This window comes from Erpetoichthys calabaricus, chromosome 9, assembly GCF_900747795.2.
Source record: "Erpetoichthys calabaricus chromosome 9, fErpCal1.3, whole genome shotgun sequence".
Lineage (NCBI taxonomy): Eukaryota > Metazoa > Chordata > Cladistia > Polypteriformes > Polypteridae > Erpetoichthys > Erpetoichthys calabaricus.
The window spans coordinates 140,282,989-140,297,150 of NC_041402.2; positions in this window are offsets into that span (position 1 = coordinate 140,282,989).

Consider the following 14,162-nt stretch of genomic DNA (forward strand, 5'->3'; position numbering starts at 1 on the left):
CAACAATATAATCGACCATTTACAAAGTCCCACGATGTAGTGTACGTCCCTACACATGAATTACAATACAAAACACTCAATATATAAGCCACTAATCCATCCATCCATCCATTATCCAACCCGCTATATCCTAACTACAGGGTCACGGGAAGCCACTAATATATACTAATAAAATAAAGAAATAACAGTTATGAATTAACAGTAAGTAAAAATGTTCTTTAAAGGCCCATCAAAAGAAAGTTTTTTTGCCTTCTTCTTTAGAACAAGGGTTTTTCAGAGCCATAAAATTCTAAATTATTGTTATTATGTACCGTCATTTTACCCAGGTCCCCTCTCAGATTCACCTTCAAAAGGAGAAGAAGTCTTTAAACCATTCAGTCTCTCTTGCTTTCTGTAGAAATGAATTCAGGTTTATCTGAGGGATTTCTGTGGGTGGTGTATTTTTTCCTCTGAATGCAATCAATTGCCTCCATTTTCTCTCTGGTGCTGCTGTTTTTCAGTTCCATGTTTTGCCACTGCTCTTTTAATCTTTGAGGTATGGTCAGCCCAGGCCCCTTTTAGTTCTTATTGGACCTCTGAGGCAGTTGCTTCTTTCAAAGTAGACCACAGGCTTCCATGAACTCTTCAGATGGTCTTAAGTGGTGATGAGCAAACCCTACAGAGTTTGCTTTGCAGTGAGTTCATTGAAATACTGAATAAGTTTGGAAACGTCACTGAACTCCATCAAATGCATTGAAAATGAGGAATGAGGAATTGAACTAGTTTTGAGTGACACAGATGGAACAGTAACCACACGCAAAACAAATGGCCACAAACTAGCAATAATTAAAAAAAAATCTAAATCATTGAACTTGCAGAGTTCCAGTCCTAGGGAACACATTAGATGTACAATGAAGCAGTGCCATGAGACTGGCTCATTCCATTGTTTGTAGCTGTGACTCCATGCTCAGCAGGAACATCTTTTTTGTTTCTAAATCTCTACAGCGATGCTTTGCACTTTTTTTCCTCCATGATGAAGGTAGAAATGCTTTGTAAAGAGTAATATATCTTCTGTTATTACTTCACATGGTTGCATGTGTTTTATTACTTGTGGCGGTGGGATGGAGAGCTCCTTTAAGCCTTGTTTTGGATTGTAGCTTCAGTACATGGCTAATAATGCCTGCAAATTAGCCATATGGTGCTGTGCTGCCAGCATAAAAAGATCAGTGTTATATATCCAGTGGCAGTACTCATAATCTTCTCATTATGATCAGCTACTGTACCCCTCAAATGAAAATACTGAATACTGAAAAAAGTTTTTTTTTTGGTGTGTTTAACACATGCTGGGAAGAAGGCTGGGTTACTGATCGGGTCATCACATCGTGCATGCCCAAAATAGTATGCATGCATGAAAGTTCTGAGCATGGCTGCTACAGGTCTATTATGTCATGCTAGCCTCACAAAGCATCATGGAACACTGGGAAAAAATGTTCACCTAAGCCTGCCATAAGGCAAGTATACAAAAATATATTTAATGAACAAGTTCACCAGTGAAATCAGCCTATTTGCTGTGGAAAACGATTCATTGAATTTTGCCGATCAACACTAGTATTTATTATTTATAGAAACAATGAAAGGTACAAACAGACACTGACACCAAATAAAACCTTACTAAACACGTGTTTCTAAACAGTAATGGCAGCATAAATCCCAGTCCTTTTTTCATATCTTATTTTTAACCACTTTACAACTTCTATTTAGATTATCTTCCTTCTGATACTCTGATTTTAGCTTCATGTGTTTTATTGGACATTGTTGAAAGTGGCTGTTTGTACTCCCTTATAAGGTATCTTTTAGCATAAGAATCAGTATAAATGTCAAAATGTCACCATTAAGCATGTTGATTGATCTGGTGACCAAGATGATACTATTCCCAAGTTAAGACTAGAGCCCACTTACACCCCACATTCAGAGCTTCAGCAACCATGACATATTAAGATTCTGCATTAGCTTGATAAAGATCACCCTTTTTAGTCCAAAACACGGCTTCTTAATTTAGAGCAATACTCACTAGCTCTAGAAAGTTAATGGCCATTTTCCTAGCTTGGTATCATGCCATTTTTGTGCTGTGGATTCATTTGAACTGCAATCCTGATTTGTAGGTTTAGTTGTATACCCTGTGATTGCCTGAAGATAAAAATATAAACAGCCTTGATGTGAAAATTTCGGAATATAATGTTAATATCATATTGTAACACTTTTTTACTCTTATGATTAAATACTCCCTTATTAAATAAGGAACAATCTGTAACTTTACAAGGACTAAACATCACCAGTGTTGAGAACTTGGAAACCCATCTTGTCTGTTTAAAATGTATTTTTGCGCTCTGAATATATATATCATTATGTTTAATGTTCATACATTAAAGATTTCAGTTTCTTTTTCACATATTAACAGGTTTTTCAAAACACAAACAATCAACTTCATGTGCAAAGAACCTTTCCCAGAATGAAACAGTGCTTTGTCAGCCAAGGGTTCTACAAGGAATTACAAAACCCAGTAAAGAAACATAAAATACCATTAAATAACCAAGGAAAATATTTACTTACAATTTTTGTTTTGTTCCAATTGACTACACAACAGTTTCTGAAACTGCCTATGAAGAGTTCATGCTAGTCTTCTGCTCTAACCGTGTCTATATTATTATGCTACTGTTTCTTGTTTTACATATGCCCCTGATATTTTTGAAAGTTTGGATTTATGTTTTGGATACAGTTAGTGCCAAAACCAAGGTTATTATTAATGAGTTTTAGGGTTCAGGGTCATGTCCTCAACCACTATAATTTCTCCTAACTGTCTCCTTGCTATTCCTGAATAGAAGTATTAGTTATGTCTAAGAGCCATGAATCAGTTGGGGGTATTGTCATGCTACACCTTTGTCCACACCTCCCCACTCAGCAACACCTTCTTTGTCATGATCACTCCACATCCAGCTTATCCTAATCTTGTTTCTCAGCATGTGTTGCGTAGTAATACATGTTATGGTTTAGATTAGGTTAGGTTGCGTGTGGGTGAGGGTGTACGTGTGATTATCCAGGCCTCTCGTATGGAGGTCCTTCAGTGAATGCTTTTCATCATTTTAGTCTCTTGCTTACAAATGGACCTCATTTCCCTTTTTTGACCCCAGTTTTTGCATTTGTCTTTGTTTCTTTCTCCTTTATTTCTGTAACCAGTCCCACCTGATATGAATTCTGACCTTTAGACTCATGAGATTATGCCTCCGTCATGTTTTGTTGTTGTTTTTGTTTGCTTTCTCCAATTACTGACTTCCGGCCTACTCCTTGCTAAATTTTGATCTGTTTTTGTTCTTTGCTTCAGACTTTAGCACCTGCTAAGGTGTGACTCACCATATAATTGTATTGTCCACTTTTCTCTTTCTTTTGTCTACTGTCCTCTACTCGTTTATAAATGAGATGAGTGTGTGGGCATAAGAAAAGAACAGATATGGCCATGAGCAGAAATAACCCTCAAGCCATCTAAGATAGCTAGTTACCCTAATGTTAAGCAGGATCTGAGACTATACAGATACTCACAGTAGGCTTCTTTTTGCAAACAATACCATGTATCCTATGCTTAATTACAATGTCCATCTCTGAAGGCCTTTTCATAAGACAGACTGGAAAGAACTTTTAAACAACATACTGTCTCTGTGTACAGTTACTTTAGAAATTGAAACAATAGAATGAATAGTTGTGTTATGATTGAGACCACCCAATGTATATTAGAAAGTTCCTGCCTTTTAAAGTTTACTTGTTGCTCCAGATAACAGGGAGTTTGTAGTGTGCATCATGTCTGGTTTCTTATCATTGTCCTGGGCAATGTGCACAAGTAAGCAAATATTAATTATTTGTTTTATGATATATTTGCCTGATTCTAGGTCATCGCTTTTTATATCATTTGTTTTATACTTCAAGGATGGATTTCTGCAAGACCCCAAACATTTAAAACAAGATTTGCATGAATTGATAGTTGAAAAAGCTCTTAAAAATAAGGTAATTGAACCTTTAAACAGACATTTGAAACAAGGAGAGGATGATAAATTAAGCATTTTATGATATTTCTTCAATTTCCATCAAAAATAATAAAATACTTTTTTCTGATACATTCAGTATATACTGTGAAGTCACTAAACAAATTAATCATCTATCCAATAATGATTATTTTATGAGAAATACATGCTTGTAATAGTGCTTACCATCAAAAAGCACTATAAAAAGCAAACAGTTTAATGAAGTAAATGTGAATCGATTGAACATAATAATAGAGCAGAAAGTAAAGGCAGTGCTTCGGATCGGCTTGGGTGAGTGAAAAGCATGAAATGAAGTTTCAGAATACTGAAGAGAGGAGGTAGATATGTAACTAGCATTTTCATTGATGGAGGTACTCATAGATTGCTTAGTTGAGTGATTGATTGATTGAATGAATAAATTAATAATTTCAAAATAAAACAATACACTGCTTGTAATGTAACAGATATAAAGAGTAAAATTAACTGCACAAGAAATCAAAATACAGGGTATTTTTGTACATATATATTGGTGATTACTTAGGAAGAGGTTTCACTATGCAAATTATTTTTTTAGAATATGAAAAATAATGACAGTGTCACACAGTGGAACACATTTAAGAGCATATTGTTTTGTTAATACAATACTTCCAACACATTGACTTGTTTTCTTAGATAAATTAAACACAATATAACAAAAACAAATTCAATGAATTACACACTTTTTTTAATAAATAAAGTGCTTTTGAAAAATGAAATATTTGGAGATAGCAGCATACTTTAGATACTATCATGGAAAAAACTTCCCTCCATCTTCAAATAAGGCAGTCACAGAGTCCAGACGAGAATGCAGAACATTTCTTTATTTGTTCAGGTTTATGCAGAAGTATCTTAGTATATGGAGTGAGCAATAAATTAAACAATCCATCTGTGTTTATACTTCTCCTAATTACCATTACCTCATCTAATACATCATGTCATCTGACTCAAATGCAGAACTTTATTACTTCCTCCAGTCAACTAAGGCCACCAGTAATTTCTGACTTATGTCGATTTTGCGGAATGTCCTATTGATCTTAACACCACTTCATAGGAGGGGTGTATGGGCTTTTTTATCTGTTTATCTCTGTTTTCTGTTGGGTTGTTCGTTACTCATTTACCTCATTATAGCCATGGAAATTTACATTGGTAGTTTCTCTAAAATGAGGCAGAGTTCTCTTGCATTTACAGCATTTAGTTAACACTTGAGATGCATTCAATCCTTTTCCTTGTATTTAATAATTCATTTTGTTATGGCCTCATATAAACATACTTGTAAAAAAATTGTTAAGGATTATTATATATTTTTATCATTTTGTATTTTTTGTATGATCCCCTCTACTAAAGACAGAGTGGCATCCAGGCAACTAAATGCTCTTTTAATGATTACAGTACTGTAGACTATCAACCTAAATAAAAATATCTGTATGTGAGGATGGAAAGTTAATGATAAAAAGCAAAGACGTGAATGGGATTGTGCAGTAAAACCAGTGAAATTAATGAAGACAAATTGAACAAATCTCACACATACAACTCTCTGTTTGTAAGGCTTTACATGCAGATTGTCATGTTGGTCAGGTCAGGTCAGGTCTGGTCAGGGAGCATGCACCGGTACAACACGTTGCCGCACTCACCACATGATTAAAAACAGCTCAGGATCCTGGTTGGCAACCCCCAGGCAGACATGTGGTCCAGTCCCACCCCCCCAGAAATGACCATATATCTGTCGTATCCATGTGTTACATGCGCATCCCTTTGGCCCGGTCCAGCCACTCGGGTCCTCAACAATGAGGATCTTGTGAGCCGGATCACCCTCGGGGAATTGCGTAACTGACGTTCCCTCACAATGCAGGTAATGTTCCTCATTTGGGACTCTGTGAACACCTGCTCGTTCGACACAAAGTCAAACCAATGGTAACCAAGGAACCTCTGAAGAGACACAGTACCAAAGAAGTCCAGTCTTTGTTTCAGGTCACTAGTCAGCATCCATGTCTCACAACCATATAGCAAAACAGGAAGCACCAGGACTCTAAAAAAGCAACCTCATGACCCCCCTTGTGTCTACTGACTTCACTCTCAATGATATCTAGGGTGCCCTGTGTGATGAAACACCTCCTTATGGGAACACTGGCAACACCAACACAACCCTCAGCAACCTTCAGAGTCTTGACACGAAAGATCTCCCACATCACATTAGGATCAGCAGTCGCACCCAGGTCTGCAAGTTCCTCACAAAAACTGCATTCGAACTCGTTAAAAACAGCCTTATCTTGGAGTCTGGCCAGGTCCAGCCTCATTCTCCTAGTAAGCGGTAGACTACTGGACCTAAGCTGGATCTTCAGAGTAGCAACAACATACAGTATCTTTGGTCAGAATTAAATTTTTTGTAGACCCTGCAGGAAGCAGGACCCAGCGAAAGTCAAGAAACATGGAGCCACTTTCACCACGATTACCACACATATGGGGACTGACACAATCGTCATAACCAGCTTTGTCAGTGCCAGTGTTCTTATTGAAGTCACCCATGACCAGAGAAGTGTCACCTCGCGGGCACATCATGTTGGTTCATTACTATTTCAGTTAGCCATTGAAGAAACTACACAAGCAGTGTTTCAACATTTTTTGGACATGCTCATCCCTCCATCTCCAAATATAAATATAGTCCACATCAAGACCTCTAGCCACAAGAAGAGAAACTTTTGTCTTCTCAACGTAAGAAGTCTATAAATGAAGAGAGACCAATCAGTCCCTCAGGTTACTAGTTAATTTGTCACAATAACTCATCTAGATACTTTTTAAAAAGCTGTCAACATTTCTGCTTTAGCTACGTGACCTGATAATTTGTTTTTGATTTTCATCATTGGTTGTGTAAAGAAGTGTTTCCTAGTTCCTGTCTTAAAAAGCAAAATTGTTTCTCTCACTGTCATTATTTAATTGACATTTGTAATGTAATAATTTGTGAGTTTCCCCTTGGGGATTAATAAAGTAGACAAGCAAACGGTGATTGCATTCACTACACTTTTGACACGCAGACTTATTTTGTTAAATTGGAAGAATCCTAATTCTCCTCTTATAAGTCAGTGGGAAACCGATGTTTTATATTATTTGAAATTGGAAAAAATCAAATTCTCAGTTAGAGGATCTGTACAAAATTTTTTCAAAACCTGGCAGGATTTATTCGATATTATTTTAGAATAAGAGAAATAACTATTACCGCATTTAACTCCCTTCTCCATCTCCTATTTACATATATATTTACTTCTCCCTTTCTCTTGTTTAATGTTGCCTTATTAAAAAGCCTTAAGCAATTTTCCTTTAGCTAAGCTGTCCTTCTCAGTGGTGGGGTTTGATTTGTCTTCAATTTTGTTGGGTTATAAATTGATCTGTTTGTATGGAATGATTACAATGAAAATTAATAAAATAAAAATATTTAAAAAAAAGAAAAAATTAATAAAGTATCTATCTATCTATCTATCTATCTATCTATCTATCTATCTATCTATCTATCTATCTATCTATCTATCTATCTAATTTATTTTTATTACCTTTCATCAATGCATCTCAACACCATTTTCACTTATTCTTATACAAATTAGCCCTGTTATACATTACAGTAATTCACTATAGTTGCATTTTTGTAAATATTAGTGGTACATATAGTAGCTGGGTTTAGAAGTTCCTCCATCCATCCATTGTCCTAGGTAAAATTGTGGAGAGCAAAATGGCACAATGGAAAAAGCCCAGAAAGAAATGTTTTTCCACTTGAGAGGGCATACAATCAGAGTTGTGCAAACTGGGAAAGAACATGCAAACTACACACAAGAATCCACAAGGCTGCCTGTTATGATGCTGCACCACTTCTTTTGAAGCATAAATAGAACATTTTACATTTTCTTAAATAAATTCAAATATATTGAAACTTATCCTTTAAACGAAGTGACTGTAGCATGTGAAGGGTACATTATCTTCTAAGCATTAATCTGGAAGTATTTATCATTTAACATCACAGATATATGGGATTAAAACATATAAGTCAAATATGGATTGACATCATCTGCATTCATAGGTTAAGAAACTGTTTTGTGTTGCTGGGTTGTTAAGGAGGTAACAGGGCTGGAGGCAGCTCAAAGTAAAAGCAAGAAAAGAGACGGGCCTGGCCACACAGGAGATCTTCTTCACTTACTCCAGCATGAGAAAATAGCCAACAGGGGGCACTATGTCATGCATGTGTACTGGGTGCCCTGGAAGGACAGTATATGGTTGGCTGACACAAAGAAAAAAGAGTTGCTGCCTGTTCAGAGCATGGACAATAACAAGTAAGTGACTGTGCAGTTGTGCGGACCAGGCAGAAAGATATATTAGAGGTTTCTGGAAAAATTCCCAACTGGCAAGTTTTAGCAGAAGGCGTTCAAGTGGTAAGTATCCCTATTTGCGCTGAGGAACAAGCAAAGTCTGGTACATTAAGGCTATCTGACATTTAAATAGGTATTGGGGACATGTCAGAGAACATTCTGAGGAGACTCCCACTTGACTTACTGAGGGTAACATTGACTCCAGAAGCAATTCCAGAGTTGGTCACCTGTGATTTCTTTTTTTTATTTTTTTATTTTATTTATTAATTTTTATTGTAATCATTCCATACAAATAGATCAATTTATAACCAAACAAAATTGAAGACAAATCAATCACCTGTGATTTCTTAGTCAAGCCCTGCCAGAACATCTCGCCCATCCGGTCTGGAGGAAAGAATATAAAGACATGGACATCCTGATCACAGCCCTCGAGCACAACCATGTCACCTCACAGGTCAAACAGATTGAGTGGCACACTGATCATCATAAATCCTGGCAGGGGTGCGTTGCTAATCTGGATCTTGCCTGTCACAATTCGGAGCCTGTGGTGCACCCTAAGAAGAAGCACATGGCACCTCCCCACTGCTACAAGAATGGGGAGTTAGAACACACCATTCCCAACTGTCCCTGTTTCGATGAGCCAATGTACTGCAGTTGGGTGAGAGCAGAGAGGTACTGTTGTTTTACAAACACTGTCTCTTCCCCTGATGAGGTGGCAGGAGTTAATAGGCATAAGGTCTCAGCACTAATTGATTCCTGCAGTAACATTTCTATTGTCACTATATACACTTTTGCGACAATGGGAGTCTGAGTTGACCAGTCTAACCTATATTCATGGGAAACCCTGGCGGTATAGGTCCAACCGATGTATTATCACATATAAAGGGCTAACCCAAAAAATCATGGTGGCTGTCATGTGTAGCTCCCCCTACCCTGTAATCCTCAGGCAAGACTGGTTGGACATTAAAAACAGAAGCATACATTCCACCTCTAACAAAACACTGGGCCTAGTTATTGATGGTGAAAATCTGTCACAAGCTGTTTCCATGACTTGTATACAACTGGCAGTTGAACAAGGTCAGGTGGCTACTCGGTGGAAAAAGACTGACATTCCAGAGGACATGACAGCCCAGGACATAACTCTGCCTTTTGAGGTCCCCAATAACCCACTCATACAATTACAGTTTAAATTAGACAAATGGGAGCAATGGAATGATGATTCCCTGAAGTCTCCTTTGAATGTGATGGTTCTGATTGACTGACAATGCACAAATTATCCCATGCCTCAGGGACCCCATGTGACCAGATGGTTTATTGACCTGCAGCCGGCAACCTCATGGTCCTGCATTGCCAAGGTACTCTCCATGACAAAGTAGATGCACTGTGTTGTGTCTATGACCTCATGGCTCAGTTCGCCAACAGATCTTGGCTGGGGGGGTTCTACTGTCACACACGTGCACTTGAGGAGTAAGTTAAGGACTTATGTGAATGTAGTTCTCCACCGAGACATGAGGAGCACTGTGTAATAACTGTCTCTCTTTTCCTTTCCCTTCTACAGACAGAAAGACTGGTGCATTTCCACCCCGACGTCACTTCTGGAAATACCACCCTCTTGGGCAGTCCAATTGAACCTCAAAATGACTCAACCTTTTTTGCTGTATGATGCATTTCCTTTACGCCTTTTCCATATCATTTAATATACAGGGTTTGCCGTACATCAATGGCTCTTGTTATAATAAATTGTACAGTTTCCTGTCACAGTTACATGCAATTCTCTAATTATTTACTTCAGTTGATTAGGGAATTTGCTCAGCACTTACACATACACAAGCTCACCCTCTTTTGTCTGCTGCATTGGGAGAAACATCAGAGGAACTTATATCTGTGTTCTTTAAGAAGTGAAGTAAATCAGCTCCAAGGCTGCTTGTGTGCATTCAATGAGTATTCTCAACACAACTTAATTTTTTTTTTATTTCACTTATATAAATTGTATTCTGCTTATCCATCTTTTCAGTTTAGTGCAGTACCCATAAAACATTATGCCCATACTTTAGATGCTTTTGGTTTCCTCCTGAAGCCAATTGCTGAGAAATGTCAGAAAAGTAGCAGCATAAGCTTTAAATTTGTTTAGGTTGTGACTTAGCAGGGAAGGGCCTTTCAACCTGTTATTATTTAAGTTCCTGACAATGAGAAATGTTTTACTTCAGCTCTCAAATGGTCACTTTTCTTCCCCATATGTAATAAAAATAATTTCTCATAACTTTTTCAATGATCAAAATTGAGCAGGTCTTTTTTTGTAATTATAGACAGATGACGAACTGCCTGGCCGGCATCCTCATGCGCTTTCTCTTTGATTTCTCTGCCCCCTGATCAGGCCCCTAAAGCAGTTGACGATGACTCCCTGGCAATCGGGTGTTCAGTTTCACTCTACTTTGTTGCGTATTTCTGAGTAATGAGAGGTTGATTTAGGTAGGTCATTTTCTAGGCGGGTTACATTTCCTTTTTTGATCTTTTTTTTTTTAACAACGTCTCTACAGCAGACCCCTCAAGAATCTGCAAAGCCTCATAATGCCACATAGTACAATATGTACAGCATTTCCCAGCACACAAAATGTAGTATCAAAGTTTGGCTCTGAATTTTCTGAGTAAAGAAATAAATGTGCTGCAGTGCAAGTTCAAATATGCACTGTTGGTGCTTTTGCTGTGGAAGGTAGGCAATGTTAAGTAGGTGAAATTCACTTTAGTGACTCTGGATTTTGGTAAAAGGCTGTAGCCTGGCATACCCCCATTGAATTCCAGACAATGTAAAACAAAAGAAAGAAATAAAACATTGATGTCCGGTATAAGCATAATGCTGTACCTTGGCAGCTGAGTTGGTCAGTACTTGCTTTATAAAAGTACTTTTCATGGTAAAACTCATTACAAACAGCTATGAAAAATAAGATACTTACAGCTTGAAAGTGTTACGATAAGAGATTTTAGTGGTTTTAATTCTAAAGAGGCTGATTGGGTTATCTCTTCTAATATGCTGGTTTTATATATCCCGTTTGAGTTGTTAGTTCTTTTCCTGTAAGAGATGCATGGCTACTTCAGTGCTGCCATGTGTTATAGGAGGTCTTGTCAGTATGCTGGGTGCCGTGCTGCTCTGACACATACTACATTCTCTTTGCCTTCACAAAGTGGGCGCTGTGTCTATAAAAAGTGCAGCTTCCACTAATTTAGATAATATTTTATTATCTTTTGTTGTGTCTTGTAGGCAACACTGTATTAGAAGAAGGCTAATGTATGATGAAAAAGGATCCTGTGTACTGTATACGCCAGTATGGTGAGTGATGGACAGCCTTAGAGGTCAACTGTTGCATGCTTATCCATCATTGGCCCAGCATTGTCATTCAGCATACGAACCCCTGCTGACAGAACATCTGTTGGCAGAACTCTTCTACAGTTTGTCAAAATGTTATCTGCATGTTGAAGAGATAATGTTCTGTGCCATTCATTCATTTTTATTCCCTCAGCCTTCAGCAAAATAAACCATGGCGTATTATTTAACTTTGATGCTGTTTTTGTAACATGCTAGGGAGTAGCAGGTGAGCATTGGTGTGACTAAATCCTATATGTTCCAGAATATGCTGTATATTTAGCTTCTGCATAGTTTTCTGCTATTTGTTCTCTGTGTGTTTGTGTAGGCTTCACTTTAGCAATGCACAGTGATTCAGAATGAACATTTAATTGATGAGAAACATACTGCAAAGTCAACTAGAAATAGGAAAATATATACAATTTTATTACCATACATAGCAACTGATCATCTGTCTATCCATCCATCCATTTTCTGATCCTACTTTTCCAGTGCAGGGGACTAGGTAGCCAAAACGTATCCAAGCAGATATGGATATATGATGAATATCATCCAGAGATGGGAATGTAGTACATTACAAGACACACAACACATCTTATTCACTCAGACCAAACCAGTTTAGTGTCACCAACTAATTTTTCAGAAATTCTATGGACTGGTGGAAAGAACTGATGCAATAACTAATAAACCGCACAGAGAGTGCATGGCTGCTGAAAATCACTGCGCCATTTTGTCACCACAAGAACGCTATCCTTAGTATGCAATAGAGCTGAGAGGTCTTTTATCTGGATGATGAGGTCTGCAAGGTATTGATTTTTTGATCTCAATCCTGGCTGCTCCCAACAAAGTTTGATCCTACTCTCAGCCATTCCCGAAAAATATCCGGCTGCTCCCTCCAACTTTCTCCCACTTCCGTGAAAGCTCCATCCAGCTCCTAAATACATTCCTGTTCTCCCGTCTAAATGGCATATGAAATGAGCACATAGCCTAACTGAGTTCTTTAAACATTAGAATCTAAAAGGGGAAAAACAAACCAGCCATCACTTTTAAAAACAATTACATATATTCACCACACAGTAATAACTGATTTGAAAACTCAGCTTAAAAAAGAACAAAAGATTCCATCTTATCATAGACATGACAATGCTTTTGTTTTCTTCTCTTCCAGCTGCATGTACTTTTACAGTAAAAACACTATTGATTAAAATATCGATGGCAGTTAATTTATTCACTTTTCAAAAAGCAGTTTTCTCACAGGTTCGTTTATGCTGTCACCACCTGCTCATGAGCACATACCTAAGGTCTAACCACCCATGGCTGCTTACATCTCTGTAACTTAGGCCCATATTATCAAGTCCTGTGGATATCACATGATTTCTGCAAGAATGCAAATCTCTACCTGAATGTATACATTAGACTCAATGGAGCTTCAGGGCTAGGCCACAAAAGAATGCTATGCAAAATAAAGTTAAATTACCCATTTTGCTGTGAAAGCACAAAAAAGCACTTTGTTTATTACCCAGGAGAAGTACAGTATGCTACACTTGCAGCACTGAGTGCTTATCATTATTGTCAGAGCTGGCAAGATTAGCTTTATTTGTGGATTGTACAACTTTTCATGTGGATGTCTTTTATCTACTGTATTAAGAATAATATGAAAGTAGAAACTCGGTCAATGACACCAATGTAAATGATATTTTAAAGGTGTACAGAATTGAATGAGAACATTTTTTGAGGAAAAGGCCTGGCAGCAAGTGATGCAGGGTAGTCAGTTACAAAGGTAGAATGAGCAAAATGAGTCAACTAGCATTAATAAAAAATGTATTTTCTTTAACAGTTAAGAAATGCACAAATATTACTTTGGCCTATTAAGAGAATCTAGAAATTCACATACTCATCCGTTGACATGTTTCTCTCTCTGCTTGTGTGGTAGTGGTACCATAGGCCAAAGGGGCATCTCCCTTTGAATGGCTGCGTAAAGAAACAAAGCTGAGTGCAACACAAGGCGGTTTTTATGATATTCAAATGCAATTCTACAAATAGCAAAACCAGGCAATGACATCATTATCTCCATAAAATACATTTTTCAAATAAAATGGAGAAGTTCTTAATTTTTTAACATATACAAATACATAAATTTGTACGTACAAGAGTTAATAAACCAGTTTTAAGCCAGACACACAAAAAAAAAGTAAAACCAAATAGTTTTTTTTTCTTTTAAACGGAATCCCACTGAACATTGATTCATTTGTTAGAATCTCTATGCCACTCAAATAAAACATTTTTTCTTACGTATGTAGCTGACATGGCCTCTTCATTACTGGCATTATGTGTCACACAGAGGTAAGCCTTCAGATTGGGCATCAA